This window comes from Astatotilapia calliptera, chromosome 3 (assembly GCF_964374335.1).
Source record: "Astatotilapia calliptera chromosome 3, fAstCal68.1, whole genome shotgun sequence".
Classification (NCBI taxonomy): Eukaryota; Metazoa; Chordata; class Actinopteri; order Cichliformes; family Cichlidae; genus Astatotilapia; species Astatotilapia calliptera.
In genome coordinates, this window is record NC_137424.1 from 41,766,973 (window position 1) to 41,774,354 (window position 7,382).

Consider the following 7,382-nt stretch of genomic DNA (forward strand, 5'->3'; position numbering starts at 1 on the left):
GTCTCCCTCCTCTTTCTTGGGTTTCTGCTGCCTGAGGTATTCACTGAGCACTCGGTCAGTTGGGGCCATCTTCCCAATGTATTCTTGGATGTTCCTTGTCTCATCCTGGACTGTGGTGCTGACACTCACCAGTCCCCGGCCCCCTTCCTTCCGCTTAGCGTACAGCCTCAGGGTGCTGGACTTGGGGTGAAACCCTCCATGCATGGTCAGGAGCTTTCTTGTCTTTATGTCAGTGGCTTCTATCTCCTCCTTTGGCCAGCCTATTACCCCAGCAGGGTACCTGATCACGGGCAGGGCGTATGTGTTGATGGCCCGGATCTTGTTCTTACCATTCAGCTGACTCCTCAGGACTTGCCTGACCCTCTGCAGGTACTTGGTGGTTGCAGCCTTTCTAGCGGCCTCTTCATGGTTCCCATTTGCCTGCGGGATCCCCAAGTACTTGTAACTGTCCTCTATGTCTGCAATGTTGCCTTCTGGTAGTTCAATCCCCTCAGTTCTGACTACCTTCCCTCTCTTTGTTACCATCCGACTACACTTCTCCAGTCCGAACGACATTCCAATGTCATTGCTGTATAGCCTGGTAGTGTGGATCAGTGAATCGATGTCTCGTTCACTCTTGGCATACAGCTTGATGTCATCCATGTACAGGAGGTGGCTGACAACTGCTCCGTTCCGTAGTCGGTATCCGTAGCCAGTCTTGTTAATGATCTCACTGAGGGGGTTCAGGCCTATGCAGAACAGCAGTGGGGACAGAGCATCTCCTTGGTAGATCCCGCACTTGATGGTAACTTGTGCTATGGGCTTGGAGTTGGCCTCTAGTGTTGTACGCCACATCCCCATTGAGTTCCTGATGAAGGCTCTTAGGGTCCCATTGATCTTGTACAATTCTAGGCATTCCAGTATCCAGCTGTGGGGCATTGAGTCATAGGCCTTCTTGTAATCAATCCAGGCAGTGCACAGGTTGGTCAGTCTGGTCTTGCAGTCTCAGCTGATTGTTCTGTCTACCAGTAGCTGGTGTTTTGCACCTCTGGTATTCTTGCCAATTCCTTTCTGTGTCCCGCTCATGTATTGACCCATGTGCCTGTTCATCTTAGCCGATATGATGCCTGACAGGAGCTTCCATGTAGTACTGAGGCAGGTTATTGGTCGGTAGTTGGAGGAAACCGGTCCCTTCTTGGGGTCCTTGGGGATCAGGACCGTCCGGCCTTCGGTTAGCCATTCCGGGTGTCTCTCGTTAACTAGCAGCTGGTTCATTTGTGCTGCCAGGCGCTCGTGGAGTGCAGTCAGCTTCTTCAGCCAGTAGGCGTGAACCATGTCGAGTCCTGGTGCTGTCCAACTCTTCATACTGGAGACCCTTTCTTGGATATCTGCCACTGTGATGGTTACTGGATATATATGTATATATGTATATATATATATATATATATATATATATATATATATATATATATATATATATATATATATATATCAGGGGTGCAACGATACACAAGATTCACGGTTCGGTTCGGTTCGATACTTTGGTGTCATGGTTGGATATTTTTTCAATACAAAAATAAATGGTCATGCCTTTTTAATTTGTCATTGATTTAAATTATAAATATATATTTTAACTCAAAAGTACAGTTTTTAAATTTAATGTTGCTGAAACAACAAAGTAATAAAAATAAATCTATCTGATTGAGGAATCACTCATCTTTGGAAAAGAGAGTTTATTACAGAGAAATGGCTCTTTCCAAAATAAAAGCTATACTATACGCTTCTTCTGGGCTATATTCTCAGCAGCATATTAAACATATCAGGTCCCCATAAGGAGAATCGTGTGCTAACGGCTGTCTAAATGACTCGGGTAAAGTTTGTAGCATGCCTGCTTTGTTTTTGTCAGCTTCCACTTGTCTTTGCACTAGGATGATGTCGGAGTAAATGTGCAGTCATATTCGTTTTGTTCCCACTAGTGCTGTCAGCGTAAATCTCGTTGAAATGACGTTAACGCCACAACACGGCAAATCTCCGTTAACGAGCTACCGCCGATCGCCCCGTGCGTGGGGCTGGACGGCCAACACGTTAACGAGCTAACTGCGCTAAAACACTAGCTCCCACCCATGTAATTGAGCATTGCGTGGCACATCCAACATACTGTTTTACTTTAGTCCATGACGCGCTTACCTTCAGGGTCATACGTCACATAGTTCCAAACGCCAGATCTGAATGAGGGTGGGGGAGGTTCAATTTGCCATGTTGCAAGGAGAGCTTAACTTTTGTCTCGCTAGCTTGCCCTGCGCTCAGTGAATCTGCGTTCGACTCCTCCGCCTAGGCTGCACTGTCGAGCGCAGATCCACTGAGCGCTCAACACAGACAGCATCGTCAGAAGGAAAGTTGATAAAATAAATTAAAAATTTTGTATTGTTTGATACATATGCGTACCGAACCGAAAGCACTGTATCGAACGGTTCAATATCGATATGAGTATTGTTGCACCCCTAATAAATATATATATATATATATATATATATATATATATATATATATATATATATATATTAGGGGTGCAACGATACACAAAATTCACGGTTCGGTTCGGTTCGATACTTTGGTGTCACAGTTCGATATTTTTTCGATACAAAAAAAATGTTCATGCCTTTTTAATTTGTCATTTATTAAAATTATAAATATATATTTTAACTCAAAAGTACAGTTTTTAAATTTAACCCTAACCCTTGTGCGTGTTTTTTAGTTTGACAGCGAATGTGCACCTGCGGACCACTTATGTGCACCCCTGGTTATATAGCTCGTCATATTGCAGCCACAGAAATTCTTTTGTCCATGAAACCACAAAGCTGCACTTTCTTTTTGCCTTATAGTCTGATTTGTCATAACTTTTCTGTTTTGTGGTAAGCTTTTCTTTGGCTGTCACTTCTTCACCCTGACCTGTCTTATTTGGCTCAGCAGAGCTGAAATATAAATCCTGCTGCTTTTCCACACGCACTCACATAAGCTCAGCGATTCTCTGCGCGATCAACCTCTCACATGTTTAAGCTTGCTGCGGGAGATTTCACTTGTCATGTTTGCATAGTAAGCTAACGATTGATAAGACGATGTCAGAGGAATTGGTGCACAAATTATCATCACTCACAGATCAGTGCTGTCGCTCTCTATACACAGTTCGCACGATTGCAAAGTGAAAGCAAAAAAACAAGCACAAATTCAAACGCGATTTCAATATGTCACATATTGACAGTGGCTCATCGATGCCAATGACATAATTACCAACGATATTCGAGTAAGGTAAGCGAGTCATGGACTAAAGTAAAACAGTATGTTGGATGTGCCGTGCAATGCTCAATTACATGGGTTAGCGCAGTTAGCTCGTTAACGTGTTGGCCGTCTAGCCCCATGCACGGGGCGATCGGCGGTAGCTCGTTAACGGAGATTTGCCGTGTTGTGGCGTTAAGGTAATTTCAACGAGATTAACCTGAAAGCACTAGTGGGAACACAACGAATATGACTGCACATTTACGCCGACATCATCCTAGTGCAAAGACAAAAAGAACTAACTAACTTTAGCCGAGTCATTTAGACAGCTGTTAGCACATGATTCTCCTTATGCTGCTGAGAATATAGCCCAGAAGAAGCGGATAGTATAGCTTTTATTTTGGAAAGAGACATTTCTCTGTAATAAACTCTCTTTTCCAAAGATGAGTGATTCCTCAATCAGATACAGGGCTTGCAATATCGCTAGCCCGACGTCCTGGGGCTAGCGATTTTTTTCAGTCGGGCTACCAAAATCTATCTCTTCCCTGCCCGTCGGGCTATTGTAGGAAGGAAAAATATATGTCAATGCTTTTGCATTCTTTCAGAAATGTAGATGGGTAATTATGTCATTGGCATCGGTGAGCCACTGTCAATATGTGACATATTGAAATCGCGTTTGAATTTGCGCTTGTTTTTTTGCTTTCACTTTGCAATCGCGCGAACTGTGTATAGAGAGCGACAGCACTGATCTGTGAGTGATGATAATTTGTGCACCAATTCCTCTGACATCGTCTTATTAATCGTTAGCTTACTATGCAAACATGACAAGTGAAATCTCCCGCAGCAAGCTTAAACATGTGAGAGGTTGATCGCGCAGAGAATCGCTGAGCTTATGTGAGTGCGTGTGTAAAAGCAGGAGGATATATATTTCATTTCTTCTGAGTCAAATAAGACAGGTCAGGGTGAAGAAGTGACAGCCAAAGAAAAGCTTACCACAAAACGGAGAAGTTATGACAAATCAGACTATAAGGCAAAAAGAAAGTGCAGCTTTATGGTTTATATGGACAAAAGAATTTCTGTGGCTGCAATATGATGAGCTGAATAACCAGGGCTGCACATAAGTGGTCCGCAGGTGCGCATTCGCTGTCAAAATAAAAAACACGCACAAGGGTTAGGGTTAAATTTAAAAACTGTACTTTTGAGTTAAAATATATATTTATAATTTTAATAAATGACAGATTAAAAAGGCATGAACATTTTTTTTGTATCGAAAAAATATCGAACCGTGACACCAAAGTATCGAACCGAACCATGAATTTTGTGTATCGTTGCACCCCTAATATATATATATATATATATAAGAATGTTCATTCACATTATCGTGCCCCACGGTCCCCAAGTGACTTCTTCGGTCTTTACTTACCTGGAGGATTGAGCATGCATCAAGATGATACACATTGGACTGTTTATCTTACACTCACCACTGACATAGCCCTTCAGTTCATTTTCTGCCCGAAACAAAGTGTTTCAGTCTCCTTCCCCTGTTTTTGCAGACAACTTTTTTTCTGATCAAAAACAGAAGTCTTCAATGGACACCTTTTTTCTTCTTTTTCCTTATCTTACCTTTTCCTCCTCTTTCCCATGTGTGCATGAATGCCAGGCAGTCCCACTCTTACCAGGTCCACCTGCAGGTTTCACCAGATCATGCAGTTTTTGTAGCAGTAACTCATCAGGGTGATTCTAATTGTACATGTTATTATTCGAGTGCTCAAATAGAGAAGAAAAGCACATACCTTTTACTCTTGTGTACTGTCGTCCCCTTTCCTCCTGTCTCCTCAGTGTGTCAGATTCTCATGTTAAGCTTGTCACTGCTTGCTGCAGTTTCCCCCTGGAAGAAGCACCTGCCTGCTCACACTCCACTTCCTGGTCAACTGGGGACTGTCCCAAGGTTTTGCTCATTCATTCTTTCTGTAATAAAACTGTGCAAGCACTATATGTGGTTCCACCAGTATTAGAATTAGTTTGAAAGCTATTCTATATTACAATGTTAGGCTGAGCAAAAGATAGGATATTTGAGATATTGGTGTTCAAATTTTAAATACATTTTTGTAAGGAATCACTCATGTCTTTAATGTTCCACTCCACATACTTACAGCCTGTTGCTTCTATCAGTTATGCTGTTAATTTTTCACCAAATTTGGGTAATACATTATAATAATTTAATCTGCCCTTTGTCATGACTTTCAATGTTTAATATCTGTTCTCAAAGTTTCTTTTAGCCAGCCCAGCCAGGGAAATTTGATGATGTCAGTGGATTGTGTTTTCCTTGAACTTGACGACTCATAACTCCAAAACCTGATTAAGGTTGATTAGCAGTTCGTTGAGCTCGTGCTTTTGTGTGCATTTCTGTCATGCATAAATCTTGACAAACGGCCTCTTGGCTCAACATAATATGCATGATGTAGTACACACACTGTTCACAGCTCTGTGGCCTCATAGCTAGTTGAATACCATGCTGCGTCTGACTTTGATCAAATTGAATGTCGAATGACCAGAAAAGCACAATTTGAAATTGCTAACTAACCCTAACACCAAGGAATTCCTCATTAGCTAAACCTATATACGACACATGAAAATAAAGTATCCCCAACACCAGAGACAAAAAAGTTTCCTCATATATTTCTTTTTATATGCATATTCACAAATGAGTGTAACTGCACACAGTGCAAAGGTCAAAGCAGCTGACATTTTCTATTTGATTTCACACACAAACTTCATTTATCAAGTAGGGGGGAAAGGTTTGGAAATGAATTGAACATTTTCTCTATACAACAGTAAATACCAAAGAAACTAATATCAACAGATAATAAGTTAAACAGAATAGCCTGAAATAAATCATATTTTAACTCATTTAATATATTTTTTAAAAAGTGCCTCCACAGTTATTTTGACCTGGGCCAAGGATTTCATCACAGTAAGTGTCTGTACCCTATTTTGAATCACAAATCTGTTTAAATGGCCTGCCTGACATTATTAAATGGATGAATAATTCTTCATTTATGCTTTTAGAGTGACGGAAGACTTTTGTCTATTTGTTTGCGTATATGTATTATAACACTCATTTTTGACGAAAAGCATCAACTATCACACAGTGTCATGTCTGTTTTTACTTACACATGAACGCATATCAGCTATAATATGTTTTATGTGAAAATGAAGAAGTGAAAATGGCAAGAAAATTCTGTAACTGCTGAGAATTATTATATAACCAATAAACCATTAGAATAGAATAGAATAGAATAAAATTCAACTTTATTGTCATCGCACATGCACAGGTACTGTCACAGATTAGTAGGCAGAGGACTCACTCGCAGGACTCTGAAGTTTAGAGAGAGGGTGAGGGTTTATTTGAAATGTGACACCAAGTGAGAATATATACATATATACAGTGGAACAGATAACACGGGGCTCCAGGGAGTAGGGCGGGGTCCGAAGGGAAGGTCCAAGACGGGGGTACACACACGCTCTTCTTCCACTCGATCCGTAACTCAAAAATGTCCACACTAAGAAGCTCACGCTCACTCACACACATCCACAGAAATCCAGACGGCAGGGAAGACGGGCAGGGAGTCTAGAAGGCCTGTACACAGAGGAAAAAACAAAGTCAGGAGGAAACTCTAGGGGATCAAAGGAACATTTTCATAGGTTACACTACACTGACACTTGGTAATGTGACGATCCAGCGAGGAAGCAGCCTCTCTTGCCATCTTAAGTAGTCGGCCAGGATCAGTGTGAATGAGCCACAGGTGTGTGTTCAGGGTGGGTTCAGAGGCGGGGAACCAAGGTCCAGTTCCGCCCTGGTGGGAGAGGTTAAGACAAACAATACACACACCACGACCTCTCCAGATCTTGAGAACCATGACAGGTACAGGGCAACGAAATGCATTAAATGCTTCATTCACTGCTGTATCGTAAATAAAATCCTCGTAACTACCATCTAAAATTATAAACTTCAACATTTATTAACATTTAGAACAGAAATCATAAAAATGCCAGTTGTAAGCTTCCAAGTGTGGTACATGTGTTTCGCACACTCACTGCAATGGCAGCTCAGGTGCTGTTATAATCTT

At 41.6% G+C, this 7,382-nt stretch overlaps 1 long non-coding RNA gene across 1 annotated transcript; it reads right to left on the minus strand.

The window, feature by feature from the left end:
- Positions 1-6,636: 6,636 nt before the first annotated feature.
- LOC145421089 (uncharacterized) lies at positions 6,637-7,102 on the minus strand. The gene is made up of 2 exons (XR_013902379.1): positions 6,974-7,102; positions 6,637-6,892 (listed from the first exon to the last, which is right to left on the minus strand). It is a non-coding gene; the product is annotated as an uncharacterized LOC145421089 (long non-coding RNA).
- Between the last annotated feature and the right edge of the window lie 280 nt (positions 7,103-7,382).